Source organism: Vombatus ursinus, unplaced genomic scaffold, assembly GCF_900497805.2.
Source record: "Vombatus ursinus unplaced genomic scaffold, bare-nosed wombat genome assembly UNPS02014809.1, whole genome shotgun sequence".
NCBI classification, from domain to species: domain Eukaryota; kingdom Metazoa; phylum Chordata; class Mammalia; order Diprotodontia; family Vombatidae; genus Vombatus; species Vombatus ursinus.
The window spans coordinates 14,591,507-14,613,799 of record NW_020954587.1 but is presented as its reverse complement, the minus strand read 5'-3'; the positions used below and the strand labels follow the sequence as shown (position 1 = coordinate 14,613,799).

The 22,293-nt window shown below is 35.3% G+C and overlaps 1 protein-coding gene across 3 annotated transcripts in view; it reads right to left on the bottom strand.

Moving 5' to 3' along the window:
• ITSN1 (intersectin 1) overlaps window positions 1-22,293 on the bottom strand; it is a 283,395-nt gene that overhangs the window by 238,833 nt on the left and 22,269 nt on the right. The window contains exon 2 of one of the 3 annotated variants that reach the window (XM_027875447.1): window positions 6,362-6,431. The exons of the other annotated variants lie outside the window; for them this stretch is intronic. The gene's annotated coding sequence lies outside the window, so the exon portion shown is untranslated. The remainder of the gene's footprint in view (window positions 1-6,361; window positions 6,432-22,293) is intronic. 3 annotated transcript variants of the gene reach the window in all.

Sequence of the window (22,293 nt, the reverse complement as noted above, 5' to 3'; positions counted from 1 at the left end):
AATAAAACAATACCTTATCATTTTACATAAAAATTTTTAAAGATTAGAACTATTTATTAGCCTATGATTTTAAATAAAATATCTGAGGAAGACTAAAAATATTTCTTTATTTTAAATATTCTAACTAAGCTATCTTGTTTATCCTATTACTTTGTGAACTTAAGCACTTCAGAGCCAAAGTCTCATGACAACTTAATTAAGCTTGTCACATACCCTTCAACCGCATCAAAACCAAAAAGGGATATTATTAGCAAGTTGAGCTTCTTTTTTTCTTTTAAGAGGCAATGTAGAGAAAGTATTGATCTGGAATGAAATCCCACCTCTGATACTTACTACTCGTGTAACCTTAGACAAATTACTTAAGCTCTGTAAAATAAAGAAATTGGACTAGATGTCTCTGAGATCCTTGCAGCCCTGGAGTTACAATCATATGATGCTAGGACCCAAAGAAAACATGACACTCCCCTCTTTGAGGATAAAAATTTCCTGAACTTATCTGGATCTAGGGTCAGATGAATTAGTTTATTTTCCCAGTTTAAAAATACTTTTTTTTTTGAAAGCAAGAGCCAGTATCTTGATTTCTTAAATCAAGAGGATATTCTTACTTTAAAAGAAAAAAAAAATGTTTACCTGTCAGATTTATAGAGAACAGAAGAATTTATGACCAAACAGGAGATAGAGAACATTACAAAATGTGAAATGGATAATTTTGATTACATTCAATTCAAAAGTTTTTGTACAAACAAAGCCAATGCAATCAAGATTAGGAGGGAAGCAGAAAACTGGGAAAGAATTTTAACAACCAGTGTCTTTGATAAGGGCCTCATTTCTAAAATATATAGAGAACTAAGTCAAATTTATAAGAATATAAGTCATTCCCCAACTGATAAATGGTCAAAGGATATGAACAGGCAGTTCTCAGATGAAGAAATTAAAGCCAAGTCATATGAAAAAATACTCTAAATCACTATGGATTAGAGAAATGCAAATCAAAACAACTCTGAGGTACTATATCACACCTATCAGATTGGCCAACATGACAAAACAGGAAAATGATAAATGTTGGAGAAGATGTGGGAAAATTAGAACACCAATGCATTGTTGGTGGAGTTGTGAAATGATCCAACCGTTTTGGAGAGCAATTTGGAACTATGCCCAAAGGGCTATAAAATTGTGCATACCCTTTGACCCAGCAATAGCATTTCTAGGGCTGTATCCTAAAGAGATCATACAAATGGGAAAAGGATCCACATGTACAAAATATTTATAGCAGCTCTTTTTGCAGTGGCAAAGAACTACAAATTGAGGGGATGCCCATCAATTGGGGAATGGCTGAACAAGTTGTGATATAGGAATGTAATGGAATACTACTGTGCTATAAGAAATGAAAACCTGGAAAGGAAAACTTCAGAAAAACCTGGAAAGACTTGTATGGTCTGATGCGGAGTGAAGTGAGCAGAACCAGGAGAAAGTTGTACACAGTAACAGCCACGTTGTGCGATAACTAATATTGATAGACTTAACCCTTCTCAGCAATGCAAGGCTCTAAGACATCTCCAAAGGCCTCATGATGGAAAATGCTATCCACATCCAAAGAAAGAACTATGGACTTTGAATGCAGATTGAAGCATACTATTTGCTCTTTTTTTTTCTGTTGTGTTTTGTTTCCTCTTTCTGGGGGTTCCTCCTATTGGTTCTAATTCTTCCTTACAACATCACTAATGTGAAAATATGTTTAATAGCAATGTATAGGTATAGACTATATCAGATTACACGTAGTCTTGGGGAGGGAGGCAGGGAGGGAGGGAAAGAAAAATTTAAAACTCAAAAACTTATGGAAGTGATTGTTGATAACTCAAAATAAATTAATAAAAAAATGTTAAAAGAAAGATGGCTAGTAGCTTCCATTGGGTGCCAAGCTCAGAAAAGTACAATAAAAATGAATACCATTTCAAAATGCATTTCATGATATGTTAGAGCCAGCTCAACTGGCTCCTATTGTTAAATTTTCAGTATGAACATTTTATGAAGCAAATATGGTCCTGATACACAAACCAAGGAAGGATAAAGAAAGAGAACTATAAACCAATATTATTAATGAATATCAATTCAAAATGTTCAAGTAAAATCCTGAACAGACAACAGCAATACACACAAAAAATCATTCATTATGACCAACTTGGATTTATAATAGGGAAGGCAAGGATTATTCAACAATAGTAAAGTGACAAAATTTCTCATATTAAAAACAAAAATATCCCAAAGCACTTGATTATCTCAATAGATGCAAGAAAAAGTTTTGACAAAGAACAATTTTAAATTACGCAAATCAAAAAAACAAAAAAAAAACCTCTACAAAGCATAGGCATAAAAAGACCTTTTGAATATCATAAAAAGAATACACTATCTAAAATTAAAAGTAAATATATGCAAAGAGGATAAAAGGCTTTCCCAACAAATTCAAGGATGAAACAAGGATGCTTACTCTCCCTGCTATTATTATTCTAGAACTCAATTGTTCTAGAACTGCTAGCAAAAACAATAAGAGAAGAGAAAGAAATTAAAGGCATGAAGATAGGCAAAGAGGAGATAAAACTATTCATCTTGTTGGTGACAAAATAGCTTACTTAAAAAATTCAAGGGAATCAGAAAAGATACTGAGACAATTGATAGTGTTAGTAAAATTACAGGCTGCAAAATAAATCCTCACAAATCAACGACATTTCTATACAATAACAAAATTTAAGAGGTAATAATAGAAAGGGACATCCTATTCGAAATATTTACTAAATACAAGAAACATCTGGGGATAAATTTACCAAAGCAGACAAAATATTTATATAGATTCAATTATAAAATACCCATTAAAGAAATAAAGAGCTACTTATAAAGCTGGAGGAATATTCAGTGTTCATGGATAAGTTGTACCAATGTAATAAAAATGAAAATACTAACAAAGTTAATTTACAGTTCTAGTGTCCTTCAAATCAAATTAATAATGGGATACTTCATCAAAGACAATAAACAAATTAGCAGAAATAAGGCTTAAAATCAACATCTCACATCATATTCCATAAAAAATTCAAAATAATATAACTTTAATATTAAATATATCATAAAAATTGGGAGAAAAGCAGATCATATGGTTTTCACAGCTATAGGTAGAAGATTAATTTTCTTAACCAAAAAAAGAGTAGAGGTAATTACAAAAGATGGAGAATTCTGATTATATGACACTTCTTGAAAAGCTTCTGCAAACAAAATTAATGTATTTAAGAAGGGAAGCAAGCAACTCAGAAAAATCATTTTCACATTTCTCTAAAGGATTGCTATCCAAGATATACAGATAACAGATGCGTGTATAAATATATGCAAACATGTATACATATGTTTACAAGGCTAAAAAGCCATTCTCCAATAGGTAAGTAATCAAATGATATGAACAAACAGTTCTCCAAAGAACTACAAACTATTAACAACCATGTGAAAGAATTCTCTAAATTGCTAATAATAGAAAATATATGCGCAACAAAATAATCCAGAGAATTAACCCAGGAAATTGGCAAAGATGATAATTGATAAGTAACAGGAAGATAGGAATGGCACTGTTGGTGGAGTTGTGAATCAGCACAAACATTTTGGAATTCAATTTGGAATTATGCAAATAAAGAGACTAAAATGTCCATACCCTTTGACCTGGATTTCCCACTGTTAATCATATATACCAAGGAGGTCACTATAAAAAGAAAGGTTCTGATACACAGCAAAACATTTATAGCAGCACTTTTTGTGGTAGCAAAGTATTGGAAATAAAGTCATTGCTCATCAATTGGTGAATGGCTAATCAAATGGTGGTATCTGAATGTAGCATACTACTGTATTGTAAGAATAATAAATATGATGAATTTAAAAAAACAACCATAAAACTATTTGCATAATCAGATGAAGAACAGCCAAAGAAACAATATACAAGATGACCAAAAACACATACGTGGAAACAACCACCAAAGCCAGTCGGCCAATAAGCATCTATTAAGTGCTTATTATGTGCTAAGCACGAAGGATACAAACAGAAGCAGAAAAACAGTACTACCAAAAAAATGATGTAGGAGTAAAGTTTCCAGGGTGAAGAGGTTTCTATGGTACAGCAGAAAAAGTCCAGAATTTCTAGGATGCAGTTAAAGCAGTCCTCAGGATAAAAATTATATCCAAAGAGATGAGGATAAATATCAATGAGAAATCAAACAGGTGTGTGGCCCCACATTCCCATGGGAAGCACATAGGTGTGGATATGGAATGAGATGTACACTCTGATCAAATTTTACAAAATTACAAAGAACAAGCATGGACCCAAAGAAAAAAATAAGAGAAGATGTCCCTACCCTAACTCCATTACAGAAGTGAGGAACATTTCATTTTCAGACTTTTTCATTGTATTAACACATTTTGCTGATTTTCTTTTCTTCTTTTATTTTCTTTAAAAAATATCATTACTCTTTTTGGATCATCACTCATATACTCTCTAGGAGGGGGAGAGGAATAATGGGAGAAATTCTGGTGATATACAAAACAAATTATATCAATACAACTTTATTTTTTTGTTTGTTTTGTTTTATTTTTTTTAGGCAATTGGGGTTAAGTGACTTGCCCAGGGTCACACAGCTAGTAAATGTCAAGTTTTTGGTCTGAGGCCGGATTTGAACTCAGGTACTCCTGAATTCAGGGCCAGGGCTCTATCCACTGCGCCACCTAGCTACCCCAAAAAGTTGTGACTTTATTATTTTTTGTGGGGTGAGGCAATCAGGGTTAAGTGACTTGCCCAAGGTCACACAGTCAGTACGTGTCAAGTGTTTGGTCTGAGGCCGAACTTGAACTCAGGTCTTCCTGATTTCAGGGCCAGTGCTCTATCCACTGCACCACCCAGCTGCCCCGATACAATCTTATTTTTTAATAATTGAATGAGTTAGGGGCAGCTAGGTGGAGCAGTGGACAGAGCTCCAGCCTTGGAGTCAGGAGGACCTGAGTTCAAATCTGGCCTCAGACACTTGACATTTACTAGCTGTATGACCCTGGGCAAGTCACTTAACCTCGACTGCCTCACCAAAAAAAAAAATTTTTTTTGAATGCGTCAAATTGATTCAGAGTGCCCGGTCTTAGATGGGCCAACACATCACTGTAAACAGAAATCCTACATCGAAAGCTAAGAGGTCATAAAAACACACAGAAGGCATTAATCTTACTACCCCATAAAGACCCAGAATTTCACTGCCCTAAAATGAAGATGCTTGAGTACTTTTATAAATACCCTGGCTGTCTAAGTTTTAAAGATAACAAAAATGAATTTTGAAAAAGCTATGCTTAGTGATAAAAAAAAATCTGTTTATTGATCAAGATTCAGGTACACAAAAAGAGAAAGGTGAAATGTTATAAAACACCCTGGATTTAAATAGCTACTAATAGCTAACATTTATATAATTCTTTAAGGTTTTCAATGCTCATTACATATATTATCTTATTTAACCCCAATAACAACCCTATGAGGTAAGTACTGTTATTACCTTCATTTCATAGATGAGAAAACTGAGGCTGAGAGAGGTTGAGTAACTTGCCCAAGACCACACAGCCAAGTGTCTAAGGCAGGATTTGAATTGGGATCTTTCTGACTCCAGGCCCAATGCTCTATCCACTGGATGCCTCATAATATCCGAGGTATCTCAAAACTTTTACAGAAATTAAAATATCTAATTATAGTAATTCTCACAATATTTTTGTGAATACAGAGCAAATACAATTATCTACATATGGCAAATGTGGAGGTACAAGAATACACATACTCACTCATACAGCAAATCATAGCTGTAGCATCAGTCCAGCATCCTGCATACTATTTATTAAACTACACTGCTACTTAATCACTACTGAGAGAGGCAAGATTTAACCCAAGTGGACACTTCAACTTTTTGTTTTAAAATTGAACTTTAAACATTAAGACCTATGGAAAAACTAACATCAAAATTTGTGGGGAAAACTAAAAAATGTTATAAAAACTAAGAAATTATATAGTTTAGGATGCAGCCTAAAGAGGAGAAAACTTCATTTTCTAACTCACCAACTTGAACTGGCAGTGCTTTCTTCATTGAAATGAAGTTCAATTTAAAATTAAAAGATATTTAGAGAAACCTTATCAAGAAATCTAATTGTCGTACATCAGACATTTAAAAGAAAACTCAATTTTGTTTACAAGAGAATTTGTTTTAATCACTAACAAAAGAGTTCCTCTTTGGTACATTTTATGTCTACTTTTTTTAAAAGCTTTGTGAGATTTAGATGGCATATTATTGGAAGTCCATCCTATACTTACTCAGTATATTTGACTCAACACCAGCTCTTCATATTCTTTCTTTTCCCCAACAGTAGTCAGGTAACGTAGTCTAGGATAACAATAGACCACAAATCGATTTTTAAAAAGAACTTCAAGCAAGACATAATTTCATAAACCCATCTCTTTCGCTAAATTCCTCTTTTTCTGTTGAGGAGTTGAAGACACCAACATCCATCTAGACAATCAGGTCTATAAATTTAATGTCACCCTGGACGTATCCCATTGTTGCCAACTCTTGTTATGAAGATAGAAATGACATCTCTCCCCCTCTGTTATCTAGCCCTGAAGCACCTCTACTATCTATTCTTTACAAAGCTTGCCACATTTTTTTTAACTGAAGGAACATCATGGTTCCTCCCCACACCCCAAAAAAAACTAAGGGAGGGAGGGGGTGTAGTTTATCCTCTTAGAAGAATATCTCTCACAAAAGACATTGGTGGTAGTGGAATGTCATTACCAGAGCAAAGTATTCTGTGTAAAAAGGAAAAGGATTTGGGTGTATATTTATGGAGATTCTTCTCCCCTTCCTCCTCTTATGATACCACATCATGGGGCTAGTGAGATGAATCCCATTTATTGTTCACAGGGAAGGGAAAGGGTACCTTTTCTTCCTTTGGTCAAGGTCCTGGATGCAGTATTCTCCATCCCACCTCCCACCCACCACCATCCCCCAGGGGAAAAAAAAGAAGCAGAATGTAGAACAAAGATATCTGACTCCACTGCATAAGAAAGAACTCTGACAAGGCAATAACCTAATAAATGAACAGCAGAAAATGCTAATCCACTGTTGCAATACTGCACAAATAAACCCAAAGGCTGTGACCAACACTGAGATATCCCCCACCCAGAAGCCACTGGCACATGCTATAACCTTCTAATGGTTCCCTACCCCCTCAGAACTGACAATGATTCTGCTCAATCAAGTGAAGAGAAAGTGGGATGGAGGAACAGGAATAGAATCAAGCTATCTTCTGTCTGGGGCAACCCCTAGCATGCACTAACTCTGCCCAGAACTGCATCCCTGCTCTTTCCAACCCTGATAAAAAGGACAGATTAAGCCCAGCCAGAGGAGAAGATAACTATAGTCAAGAGAAAAACTAGGGCACAGGGACAGTACGAACAGCTGCACCCAGCAAAAACAAGGAAGAGAAACCCAGCTGGGGCCAGTCCTGACCCTTAAAAGCTACTAAAGATAGGGACAGAAGCCTGTGGTGAAACATGAGGAGGAGGCTGAGGCAGTTTTGACATCCAGCCCCGAAATATATATACATACCATCAAAAGGGGCAGAGTCAGAAAGTGAATGATGGAAAACTATAATGGAAAAGGGCTACACCAAAGACTTGAAGAGGAAGAAGTTCAATTAAGGCACAAAATATGAGCAGATAATAACCCAAAATTAGAAGTAGGGACTAGTACTAAATATACAGAGTACAAATCTTATCAAATTTACAAGACAGGGGGCAGCTAGATGGCGAAGTGGATAGAGCACTGGCCCTGGAGTCAGGAAGACCTAGTTCAAATCCCGCCTCAGACACATGATACTTACTAGCTGTGTGACCCTGGACAAGTCACTTAATGCCAACTGCCTCACAAAAATAAAAAAATAAAATAAAATAATTTTTAAAAAATAAATTAAGACAAAAGAAAGTTAACAAATGACTGTTGAAACATAGAACTCTGTGAAATCTCAATGGAACAAGATAATAAATTCTAGAATGGCTCAAAAGAAAAAGAAAATCCCTAAAAGAACAATTTAAGAAAGTACCAATGCCAGAAATCTTCAAAGAAAAATAATTAGCAGATTAGGAAAAATTTAATTCAAAGTATGGAATTTCTCCATACACATTAAAGAGAATCTAAGAGATTTAGAACAGAAAAATGACAAAATGGAGGAAAATATGGTAAAGAGAAGCAAAATGTAATAACATTAAAAGAGCATAAGATCTCTATAAAGTAAAAGCCATAGACTTCAAAGATAGATGCACAGAGAACACACAGCGAAAATGTAAGGATCATAAATGAACTAGAAGAACATGAAAAATAGAAAAACCTGAACATAATACAGTAAATAACACAAGAAGTCAAGAAGTTTTTGAATTCAGAAAACAAAGCTAAAATTGAAAGAGTCCACAGCTGTTCTACAAAATAAAAACCCCACCCTTCAATCCCCAAGACATATAGTGGTGAAATTTAACAATTCCAATGGCCAATAACAAATTCTTCAAAGGGCCAGAAGAAAGACTTTCAAATATAAACAAAAAGAAATTTTAATTTAAAAAAATCTATTGTGTACCTACTAAAACCCTCAAAAGTGAATTGAATAATGCATTTTGTGGAGAGAAAAGGGTATATACAAGAGATGTTATAAAGGTAGAATAAACCAGACTTGAAAAAAAGATTGGAACCTATCAGATTGGCCAACATGACAAAACAATAAAATGATAAATGTTGGAGAAGATTTGGGAAAATTGGAACACTAATGCATTGTTGGTGGAGCTGTGAAATGATCCAACCACTTTGGAGAGCAATTTGGAACTATGCCCAAAGGGCTATAAAACTGCATACTCTTTTGACCCAGCAATAGCACTTCTAGGGCTATAATCCCAGAGAGATCATACAAATGGGAAAAGAACCTACATGTACAAAAATATTTATGGCAGCTCTTTTTGTGGTGGCAAAGAATTGGAAATTGAGGGGATGGCCCATCAATTGGGGAATGGCTGAACAAGTTGTGGTATAGGAATGTAATGGAATACTATTGTGCTATAAGAAATGATGAGCAGGCAGACTTCAGAAAAACCTGGAAAGACTTGTATGGACTGATGCTGAGTGAAGTGAGCAGAACCAGGAGAACATTGTACACAGCAACAGCCATGTTGTGTGATGACTAACTTTAATAAACCAAGCCCTTCTCAGCAATGCAAGGATCTAAGACATCTCCAAAGGTCTTATGCTATCCACATCCAAAGAAAGAACTATAGAGGGAGCTAGGTGGCGCAGTGGATAGAGCACCAGCCCTGAAGTCAGGAGAACCTCAGACCAAACACTTGACACTTAATAGCTGTGTGAGCCTGGGCAAGTCACTTAACCCCAATTGCCTAAAAAACAAACAAAGAACTATGTAGTATGAATGCAGATCGAAGCATACTATTTGCTATTTTTGTCTTTTGTTTTGTTTTCTCTTTCTTGTGGTTCCTCCTATTGGTTCTAATTCTTCCTTACAATATCACTACTGTGAAAATATGTATAATAGGAATGTGTATATATATATGTATAGCCCACATCAGATTGCACACCATCTTGGGGAGGGAGGCAGAGAAAAATTTAAAACTTTTCAAATGCTTATGGAAGTGATTTTTGATAAATTAAAATAAATTAATAAAAAAAAGAAAAGAAAAAAGATTGGATATGGAGGATAAGGAAAAGTGAGGAAGCAAGGACGACAATGAAATTGAACAACCCTTCAACTATCGAAACCGAACATTGAAACATTATAGAGAACAATCTTGGCCCCAGAGAAGAAACATGAGAGACACCTACTGCTTTTCCTCCTTTCCAGAGGTTGGTGTTCATGGGAATGGAGCATTGAATTGAACATCAATTTGTTTTGATGCGTTGATTGGTTTTGATCAATTCACTTTCTTTCCTTTTCCTGTCCTAAACTTAAAGTCAATCAATTCAGAATTAGGCTTTTGTTTATTCCCAAATACATTTCCTCTTTCTCATACTGCAGCTCACGACTAACCTAATCCCAACCCTAAAGTACCCCCACCATCCACTACAATTTTCTAATTAATTTCAATGAGGCCCTCATTGCAGCAAGGCAATCCTTTTAATCATCCTAAACTGATTCTGTATGCTATTCTAGCTATATGAAATTTTCTCTTTCCATTTCAAGCTTCCCACACCACAGCCTCCTTTCACCCTCAGCATATCTTGCTTCATCATACTTTATTAAAAAAGAGAGGCTATTCAATGTGAATTCTTTTTCTCAATGGGGGAGAGGAGAAAAGGTGGATGAGAGAGGGTGGATTTTCACTAATTAAAATAAAAATTTAATTTTAAATTTAAATTTAATTTTTTAATTTTAAAATTTATTTTAATTTTTTTTAAATAAAATTAATTCCCTCTTCTACCTTTCACATCTTATATTCCCTTGACATCATCCATCATTCTCTATACTTCTACTATCATCTCCACTTCTTTCTAATCTTCAATGTTTTATCTACTAGTTCCTTCCCCATTGCCTCCTAACACATGTAGGTCTACCCTCGCCTTAAAAAACCCTCCATTAACCCTACCATCCCCTCTAGGTATTATACTAGATCTCTCCTGCCATTCAAAACCAAGCTCCTAGAAGAAGCTGATTATTCTCATAACCTACAACTTTTCTTATCACTTTTCAATCCTTTCCAACCTCATCACTCAATGGAAACCATTCTCTCTAAAGTAATTTTCAAAGAAAAAAAAAGTTATCAACAACCATATGAAAACAATGCTCGAAATCACAACCAAATAGAGAAATGCAAATTATAGCAACTCTAATAGCACCTACTAGATTGGCAAAGATAACAAAAAAAGAAAAAAGAAAGAAAATGACAATTGTTGGAAGTGAGGGAAAACAAGTACACTCATGTGCTGTTGGTAAAGCTATGAATTGGTCCAACCATTCTGAAAAACATTTGAAACCATGACCAAAAAGTTATACCATTTGACCCAATGATACCACTACCAGGCCTAACCTCAAAAAAAAGTCAAAGAAAAGAATGTACTCTTTTTGTACTCATGTACAAAAACACTTACAATTGCACTTTTAATTACAATACTTTAGGTACCTATTAATTGGGAAATGGCTGAACAAATTGTAGTATATGAATACAGCAATATATATTACATATATATAACAATATCTATATTACAGAGAACATAATGAATATAACTGTAAAAAATGACAAAAAACTGACTCAGAGAAATCTGAGAACACTAGTATAAACTGATGCAAAATAAAATTAAAAGAACCAGAAGAACAATTTATACAGTGACCAGAAAGAAAATAATTTAGAATGACTTAAGAACTCTGATCAATGCTATGACTAATCAGAAAAACTGATAATGAAGCCTGCTTCCCATTTCTTATCAGACAGATGAAAAATAAAAGGTGCAGAATGAGGTACACATGGTCAGACAAACCAAAGTTTTATCTGACTGCTCTTACGTGTGACAAAGCAGAGTTCTTTAGAGGGTGGAGGAAGTTTTGGAGTAGTGACAATGTTGCAAACAAAAGAAAAAAAGAAAAATGTGTCAATGAAACATTAAACAAACTACACAGAAGTGAACAGAACAATGTTCAGAAGGGGATAAACTAATGTTGATCTTAATAAATGCCTTTATGAACGTTAACAGAAGTTCAAAGTTTCACATACAATCCTCTTCTCTATACCTTAAATACTGAAATGTACATGTTTGTCAATATCTGTTAAATTTATACGAAAGAGGATTACACATTTCTATCTCAATTAAAATAACGTAGTCAGTACAAGGGCATGATGAAGTTTAAATGTATAAGATAATCTACATGCTGTGGTCATTTTATGCAAAGGTGTGAAACTCTTTTACTGGGTTAGAAAGGAATAACTGGTTGGCTAACCAAATAAATTAATCATGTGTCTGGGGATTTAAAATAGCAGAAGAAATTAAAGCAGCAAATCAGTCAAGCAGTGAATCATCCAGTGGTGGACTCCAGGTTCAAAAGCCAAGGATTCCAGTTCCAGAGTTGGACCCAAATGCCTCAGAGGTATTCAGTCTTGGGAGAAGAGATTATTTCCCTTTCTTCTCCCTACTTTCCCAAAGACCATGTTATTAGAAAGATTGTTCAAGTAGGAGACAATACATCCAATTGGGAGTAGAGTGATAGCTTGAGAAAAAACATGAACGCAGAAAGAGTTTCCAAGGAGGGAGTTAACTTCAAGAAATATGACTGTTTCACAAGGCTAGTTTTGGACTCCACAAAGGACTTCCAGGACATGTAGCCTCAGGAACATGTTACCATTTTGCTAACCATAAATCCTATACGTGTGGTTCCCTACTATTGCACTGTATGTTTGAGCTCACTCCCCATGAACCTATCTGGATTTGTAGGAGAGTATGCCTCAGGCATTAGGCGTAATGTTCTGTACCAAAAGTTTTTTACTAAACAATCTTAGTAAATACCTCTAGTAAAGTTTTTTTAGGCTATTATCTGATAGTTAATGGGAAAGACAACAGTTGGGGCTTGAGATAAACAGCACTAGAAACCTGGTGTTTCAGAGTCCCACTCATAACTCTGAGTGGCAATCACTCACCCTCTGGGGACCTCAAACTACAAGCTGGAGTACAGTTCAGAGGAGTAACCTAAAAACAATAATATTTTAAAACTTAATCAACAAACAACATCTTTGTTTTACAGGTTTATTTTCTAGGAAATTTAATCCCTACATCTTGATAAATATTAGTTAGTTACCAAAGTACTGTTGTTTAGTTTCCAAATTTTAAGAATTGTAAACTAAAATCAGTTGTGAAATAATTCCAGAAATGATTAAACTACTGAAGCAATCAAAATGTGAGAATAAATTATCTTAAAGGATTTATTAAAGGAAATTTTTTTTGTTTTTATGACATTTCTTCTGATATAGGAGAAGGCTTAATGGGTAAGAGTGAAGGATCTATTTAAAAATAAAAGTGATATAAAAACAAAAGTATTCAAAATTTTGTATAAAGGAAAAATCATTAGTCATTGAAAAATCTAAACTTCCTTCTTTTTTTGTTGTTTGTTTTTCTAATTTTCTTTTTTCTTTTTTTTTTTTTTGGTGAGGTAATTGGGATTAAGTGACATGCTCAGGGTCACACAGCTAGTAAGTGTTAAGTGTCTGAGGCTGGATTTGAATTCAGGTCCTCCTAACTCCAAGGCTAGAGCTCTATTCACTGAGCCACCTACCTGCCCCCTAAACTTCCTTCTTAAAAAAAAAAAATCAGTGAAACCTAAAAGTTTGCTTCTTAACTTTATTTTTTGTATTACAAAAAATGGAAGTGTATGTTCTGTTGTATTCAGAATTCCACTGAGCAATTTTAGGTGTCAAAAATGATTTTGTTTTGACACTGAAAAACAGAAATATAAGTATGTGTCACTACCAAATGTCTTCAAAAATGATAAATGATTATTTAGAATAACACGCTTAATTCTGCAACATATAAAAGAATGACAAGTTTACAGTTTCTCTATCTTAGCATTAAAAAATACTTACATTATTCCCTTGCACTAGCACTTTCATATTAGCACATATTCATTTCCATAGAAATAGAGGAAATGGTTTTAAAACTAGATAGAAGAAATGGGTTTTATGGTTGTGGTCATTCCCTTTCTCTAGATGTCTGAGAAAGTAATGTGATTATGATATATGTTACTGAAATAATAGAATTTAAAATATTTTCTAAGAAATTTAATTTAATTTAAAACACTTTATGTAAACTACTCCAAACTGCACATTATGACTTTTTTTTTTTACAAACAGCAAAAAGTATTTAAAATTTATCATTAAACTTAGCTTCTTTATATTCTATTGACAGTAAGTGGCAGTAGCTTTCATTACTGAACAACCTCTTTGGCCTCAGTTTTTCAACCTATAAAAACGAGAGAGGTGGAAAAGATGTATTGTACAGCTCTCTCCATAGCTCTAAATCTATGATGCTATGAACCAGAAACACAGAAGGAGTAACGACTGGATGAACTTGACTGAACCAGTAACAAAACAGTGAGATTGCTTAACTTTTATTTTGAAATGTATCAATTTCAACTTTTGATCATAATTGAAGCTTATAATAACATAAACACAAACAAAAACAGTGGTTTGATATAAATGGGCACTGCCACCTGGTATAATGTGTGCAGTTCAGAAAATCCTACTGGTGAAATCTGTTAAGTCATGTGTTCAGGTGCAAGTCAATGGTCTAGAAAAAGCCTATAAAAACCCTAAGATTTCACAGCACAATTCCTTTTAGTTTTCTTGTTTATGATACCACAAAGAAATAAGCACAAGACCTAACTAAGCAATATGATTTCATCATTCTAGTTCAGTTCTTATCAAATATTTGCGCATATTACTAAAGCACGGGCAGACAGATGGTACAATGGATAGACAGAGCTCAGGACTTAGGAGTCATGGAAGACCTGAGTTCCAATCCTTCCTCAGACATTTACACTAGCTGGGTGACGCTGAGCAAGTCACTTAACTTAAATCAGAATCTCTCTGCCTCAGTTTGCACCTATTTCACAGTTTGTTGTGAAGATAAAATGAGATGATATTTGTAAAATATTTTGCACACAAAGCATTATGCAATTGCTACCTAATCATAGTAGTAATAGTACTCAGTAACTTAATTTCCAAAAATCTTTTGACTGAGATTATAAAGAGTATGTAAGCAATGGCATTAAAGAAGCATATTTAATTCAAACTCATAATTTTTCCATTCAATTTTTAAATCAGTTAAGAAGTTTCAGTTGATTTTTTAAATTCTGAATTTCAAATTAGGAATCAACTGAGAAAGCCAAGAGGAGATGAAATGTATAATAAAACAGTATGAAATATAATTTCCAGATAACAACCTTGATTTTGAGAATAGCAATTATAAGAATTCATGTTCAAGCTACTGTTAAAGTTATTTTGTGACCCTAGGGTTCTTTTTTCCCAAGATTACTTTAAGATATTAATCTTAGCTTCAAATGGCATCCTAGACCATGACAATTTTTGTTTATTCATTCCGTAAACATTTTTAAGAACTGACTAACATACAAATACAGTGTGCAAAAGTGAGAGGTTACACCTGTACACTTACCCTTTACAGTTACACAGTGCTTCCTCAGCTCACTTATTTCTCACAGCAAACAAAAGTCAATAACATTAGCCTTATTTTACAGATGAGGAAACTGAGGCTCGGGGTCATTTAATGTTTCGCCTAAGGTTACAGTACTCAGTGGGGAATCAGAAGCTAAGCTTTCTGACTTAGTGCGCTTTCTACTACACCAGGAAAAACCACTCACCCCACTCTACCTCACTCCCTTTAATCTCAACTTCATGCTTGTACTATGAGACATTAAAGATTTTCTTTATCTAAAAGTGGCTAAAACTGTTGGTTTGAGGTAGGAAGATCATGGCCATTTATTAGGTTTAAGATACACTACCTTAGCCAATAAACTATGAATCTAAAGGCACATTTTAGTCTGGTAACAAGAACTTGGGGGAAAATTCAACAGAGGAGGGGGTTCTGAACCAGAGAATGCCAGTATTTTTTTACCCCTTGAGGGAAGCAACCTTGAGAGAAGCTACAGGTGATTACAGTGGTTGCCAGCTAAGCTACATGGCCAATCAAGGCACATGACCTCTAAAAATAACTGAACAAAGATGCCAGACTAGAACACTGTTGATTATTGCGGAGGGGAATGAGGATGGAGTAAACCTGTGATTTCTTCAAAAATATTCTTTATCAATATAAACTGGCAACCCATGTCTAACTTAAATTACGACTGGGGCACAGAGAGATTAAGTGACCTACCCATGGTAATTTGGTAAGTACATACCAGGGACAGATCTTCCTGAAGTCAAGGTTTTCTATCTACTCTGCACAATGCTTCTTGGTTTTGAACTTCAGCTTTGTACAGTAAGCTCATGAAGCATATCAATGACGTGTCAGATCAAGGGAAAGACTAACTCCAGCTCCCTTGAAGTTTTTCAAGATCTCTAGAAAAAAGATGAATGAAGAAAGTGAGGATGAGATCAGTCTACCCTGAAAGAAGAAATCTTTGTGGATTCAATAGGGAAGAGCTTTTCTTAGCAAGAGAGCCAATTAGAACTTCTAATCAACACTTTTGAGAGGTCAAAGAAAGCTGCTGAAATGTCAACAGGAGAGTATGAAACCCAAGGGAGGAATCTTGGAAAGTCAGACAGAAATGCCTTTAAGTCAGAGGTCCCATGTCTACAGAAAAGATTAGTAAGCTGTTCACTTGGCTTGCACTCAGTAAAAGAAAGAGAAGGTTCTATATGTACAAAAGTACTTATAACAACTTTTTTGTATTGACAATGAACTGGAAACTATGCGGTTACCCACAGTTTGGGGAATGTCTGAACGAACTATATATAGTATGAGAGTGTTGAATACTGTTGTGCTGTCAGAAATGAAGGAGGTTTCAGAGAAACCTGGGAAGACTTGTATGAAGAGTGATATTTAATACTGTAAAAAGGAAGGAAGGAAGAAAAATTCTGAAACACTTAAGAACTATGATCAACAATGATTCCACAGGACTGATTGACAGAGAGGTGATAGACTTATATATAGAATAAGACTACTGTTTTTGAATATGACAAATATGGGAATTTGCTTCACATATTTGTCACAAGCATTTTTTAATTTCCTTTTTTTTAGGGGCAGGGGAGGTGAGAATGAAAAAATGCTTGGTAAATAAAAAAAAACAGAATTTAATTTAAAAATACACAGAAGAGAACAGAAGGAAAGATAAAGAATTACAGACAAGTAGGATAGCTTTTAAGTTAAATGTGGAATTTATTAAATATTTTAAAAGAAAAGCAAACTGTACATTGTTGAGATCTGCAATTCTATTTTTTCATTTTATGTTCCACTGTTGTGTGTGTGTGAATGCCCATTTAAGTTCAATATGAAAAATAAATTTAAAATACCAAGCAGTTCTAGAAAGGCTTTATTATTCCAATTAACAGCCTCATAACTTTTGGTTCTAACCTTATGTCATTTGTAATAACAATAAAATGCATCAAATATTTGGGCAGCAATCTACAAAATGACATTCAAGACCTAAACAAGGACAATTTTTAAACAATTTTTTTAAATTAAGGAAAAAGAATTACAGAGCTATTCAATGATCATGAGTATGTCAAGATAGCAAGGAAAATAACAGAACTACCCAAATTAGTCTATAGATTTAACATAATAGTAATAAAAATAACAATACTTTACTTAGTAGAACTACAGTGATAACAAAATTCATATGGAAAAATAAAACATAAAAATTTATGATTCATCCCTATAAGGCTACAATGATGCTGATCTGGCAATTCATCCAGAATTTAGTCTTGGGGGCACTAGAAGTGTAACTGACTGGCTCACTGGCAACCCAGTGTATGTCAGAGGCATTTGACTCTAGATTTCCTTATTCTGAGGACCACCCTTTCCAACCACAATACTACCAAAGGAAATTATTGAGAGAGGGGGAAACTACATCCCCTCATTTGAGACGCATGAATCCAAAAGATTAGAGGTAGACAAATCCAACAGCAATACACTAAGGAAGGAATTCCATTGGTAAATTGAAACAGGAAAACTGGATGACAGTATGGAAGAAAATGAAACTGAATTCACACCTATTTTAAATTCCAAATGTATCAGTGGTTCAAATATTTAAGAAACAATAACATTCAATTAATTTCAATAAACATTTATTAAGTGCCAGATGCTTAAACACTGGGAATACAAAAAGAGGCAAAAGACACTCCCTGCCCTCATGAAGTTTACAATCTAATGAGGGAGACTATGCAAACATATATAAAACAAGCTACATACAGGACAAAAGGGCAGTAATTAAAAGAGAGGAAAGCACTAGAATTAAGAGGGTTGGGGAAGGATTCCTGTGGGAATTCAGTGGGACTTTAGTTGGAACCTAAAGGAAGCCTGGGAGGTCCAAAATCATAGCAGAGGAGGTAGAGTATTCCAGGCATGTGGGACAGCTAGAGAAAATGCCCAAGTCAAGATACAGAATGTCTTGTTCCTGGGTATCACTAGCTCAAAGAGTATATATCAGGTTATAAGAAGACCGGGCAAGGTTATGAAGGGCTTTGAATGTCAAACAGATTATTTTGTATTTGTTCCTGGAGATAACAGGAAGCCACTGGAGTTTATTGAGTAGGAAGTTAACATGATTAGAACTGCAGGAAAATCACTTTAGTGGAAAATTGAGAACAGACTGGAGTGGGGAGAACCTGGAGGCAGGCAGATCCACCAAAAGGCTATTGCAATAATCCAAGTGTGAGATGATGAGGGCCTGCACTAGAGTGGTAGCAATGTCAGAGAAGAGAAGGGGGCATACTTGAGAGATGTTGGAAAGGTGAAATAAGCAGGCCTTAGAAACAGCTTGGATATGGGGGGTAAGAGATACTGAGGATCCAGAATGGCTCCTAGGCTGTGAGCCTGAGGAACTGGATGATATTGCCCTCTACAGTAATCGGGGGGTGGGGTCAGGGAGGGGCATGGAATAGAAGAAGGGAGGAAGGTTTTAGGGGGAAAGATAATGAGTTCTGTTTTGGACATATTGTCTAAAAGGTAGTTGGGAGATGTGAGATAGGAGGTCAGGAGAGAGACTGGGGCAAGAAAGGTAGGGTCTGAGAATTGTCAGCATAAAGATGGTAATTAAATCCATTGGAGCTGATGAGAGAGCCACTAGGTGGTGCAATGGAGGGAGTCTGGAGTCAGGAACACCAGACTTCAAACACAACTTCAGACACTTAATAGTTTTGTGACCCTGGGCGAGTCACTAAATCCTGTTTGCCTCAGTTTCCTCGTATGTAAAATGACCTAGAAAAGAATATGGCAAAACCATTCCAGTATCTTTGCCAAGAAAACCCCAAATAAGGTCACAAAGAGTCAGACACGACTGAAACAACTGAATAATGAGATCACCAAGTGAATAAGTATGGAGGGAGAAGAGACAGGGACCAGGACAGAACCCTGAGGAACACCTACAGTTAAAGGGTGTGATCTGGAGGAGGATCCAGTAAAGGACACAGAGGAGGGGTGGTAAGATGATGAAATGTGTCTACCAAAATAAGAAGAGGGGTGAAAATTTCTCATTTATCAGAAGAAATCAGAGAATACAAATAAATGGATTACATTATATTCAATAGATGTTGCAACACGATAGTAATTCTACTTGGACAATCAAATTCTGCAGAAAGAAAGAAGGTACAAGATAACTAAAAATATAAAGTCAACATCTGTATCCTCTTCAAAATTTCATGATCATACACACACAAAAAAACAAAACAAGACAATAAAAACGGTATCTGCAATGTCCTAATAGAAAAGCAATCACTTCTCAATTAAGAGGAAAAAAATAGTCATTGTCACCTGGTCCTCTCTTCCACTTCCCAACCCCTTACAAACTTGTTTCTGCCCCCATCACGGAACTGGAATTGTCCATTCCAACACTACCATAACCTTTTGTCAATCCTCGTTCTTCTTGTCCCCTGAGCAGCATCTGATACTTTTGACCCAATCTCACCTTGGATATGCTATTTCTTGGATCTCTTCCTATCCACTGGATTATTCTTTCTCAGTCTCCCCTGCTGGGTCATCACCCATATCCTTTCATTAAACTGTGGTTGTATCTGGGTCCTCTTCTCTCTTCCCTCCACTCTTGTGGTAGCCTCATAAGTTCTCTTGTCTCTTTTTTTCCCATCTCTTTCCTGCTCCCCCCCCCCTTTTTTTTTGGTCAGGAAGCAGCTTGAGATCACTGAAAGCACAATTTACCAAATGTAATCTAGACCATGCTGTTCCTCATGTTCAATTCTGGGCCCAGCTCATTATCCATCTGCAATCTCTGTCAATCAATGGAAAATATAATTCAAATGGAACCGTAACATTTAACCATTTTTGTTTTGTCACTCTAACCAGTCTGAAAGATATGAAGTGCAACCTCAGAATTGTTTTAATTTGCATTTATCATATTATTCATGATTTGGAGCAATTTTTCATATTGATTACTGATAATTCTCATTTCTTCTGAAAACTGTTTGTTGTGGTTCTCAAAGGAAGAAAGCCAAGGTATTAGCATCCATATAAAAATGCTCCAAATCACTAATGATTGAGATAAATGCAAATTAAAAACTCTAAGGTTTCACCTTATATTCATCAGATGCACAAAAATGGCAAGAAAATGAACCGTTTTTTGAGGAGGTTAAAGAAAATAACCACATCAATATACTGTTAACGGAGTGATTAACTGATCTAACCATGCTGGAAAGTAATTGTAACTAAATCCCCCAACATCATTAAATTTTGTATACCCTCTGACCCAGTGATACCCCTACTAGTCCTATTCTCCAAAGAAATCAAAAACAGAAAAAAAAGGATGCATATGTACAAAAATATTTAATAGCAACTCTTTTTGTCACAGCAAAGATCTGGAAACAAAGTCGGTACCCATCAATTGAGGAATGGCATGAAAAGTCTTGGTACATGAATAATGGAATATGATTGAACATAATAAAATAATAAAAGGAAAGCTTTCAGACAAACCTGGGAAGACTGATATGAAGTGATGCTGAACGAAGTGAGCAGAACCAGAGAAAAACGTATATAATAACATTATAAAGCAAAACAACTTCGAAAGATTTAAAGAGATAAATGATCTAGACATAAATGGTGATATCTTAAGTAAATTAAGGGAGCATGGAAAAATGTATCTCTCAGATCTATGAATAAGGGAAGAGTTTAGGACCAAACAAGAGAAAAGAGTTTATTACGGGGAGTAAAATAGATCATTTTGATTATATGAAATTAAAAAGGTTTTACACAAACAAAACTAATGCAGCCAAAATTAGAAGGAAAACAGAAAACCAGGGGAAAATTTTTGCCCAAGTTCCTCTGATGAAAGCCTTATTTCTCAAATATATAGGGAACTGAGCCAAATTTATAAAAATAACCATTCTCCAATTGATAAATGGTCAAAGGATATAAACAGGCAGTTTTCAGAAGACAACAAAGCTACCAATAGTCATATAAAAAATGCTCTAAATCACTACTGATCAGAAAAATGAAAATTTTTGAAATGAAAAAACAACTCTTTGATACTACCTCATACCTCTCAGATTGGCTAACACAACAAAAAAGAAAAATAACAAATGCTAGAGAAGATGTGGAATAACTGGAACAAAAATGCATTACTGGTGGAGTTATGAACTAGTTCAACCATTCTGGAGAACAATTTGGAATTACATCCAAAGAACTATAAAACTGTATATACCCTTTGACCCAGCAATACCACAACTAGGTCTATATCTCAATGAGATCAAAGAAAAGGGAAAAGGACCTAGTTGTACAAAACTATTTATAGCAGCTTTTTTGTATGTGGCAAACACTTAGAAATCAAGGGGATAACCATCAATTGGGAAATGGCTAATAGTATGTGATTGTGATGGAATGTTGTTGCTTAGTCATTTCAGTCATGTCCAACTCTTTGTGACCCCATTTGGGGTTTTCTTGGCAAAGATATTGGAATGGCTTGCCATTTCCTTCTCCAGTTCATTTTACAAATGAGGAAACTGAGGCAAACTGGGTTAAGTGACTTGCCCAGGGTCACACAGCCAGTGTCTGAAGCCAGAATTGACCTCGGGTCTTCCTGACTCCAGACCCTGCACTCTATCCACTTCACCACCTAGTTGCCCTTGTGATGGAATTGTGCTGTAAGAAATGATGAGCAGAATGGTTTCCGAAAAACCGGGGGAGGAGGGGGCGGGAGGGACAGTTAGGTGGCACAGTGGATAGAGCTCCGGCCTTGGAATCAGGAGGACCTGAGTTCAAATCTGACCTCAGACACTTGACACTTACTAGCTGTGTGACCCTGGGCAAGTCACTTAACCCCAATTGCCTCACCAAAAATGCAAAAAAAAAGAAAAAAGAGAGAAAAGAAAAACCCAGAAGACTTATATAGAATCATGCAAAGTAAAGTGAGCAGAACCAAGAGAACATCATGTACACTAACAGCAATATTGTGAGGATGATCAACTATGAAAGACTTAGCTACTCTGATTAAGATAATTTCAGGAGACCCATGATGAAAAATGCTATCCACCTC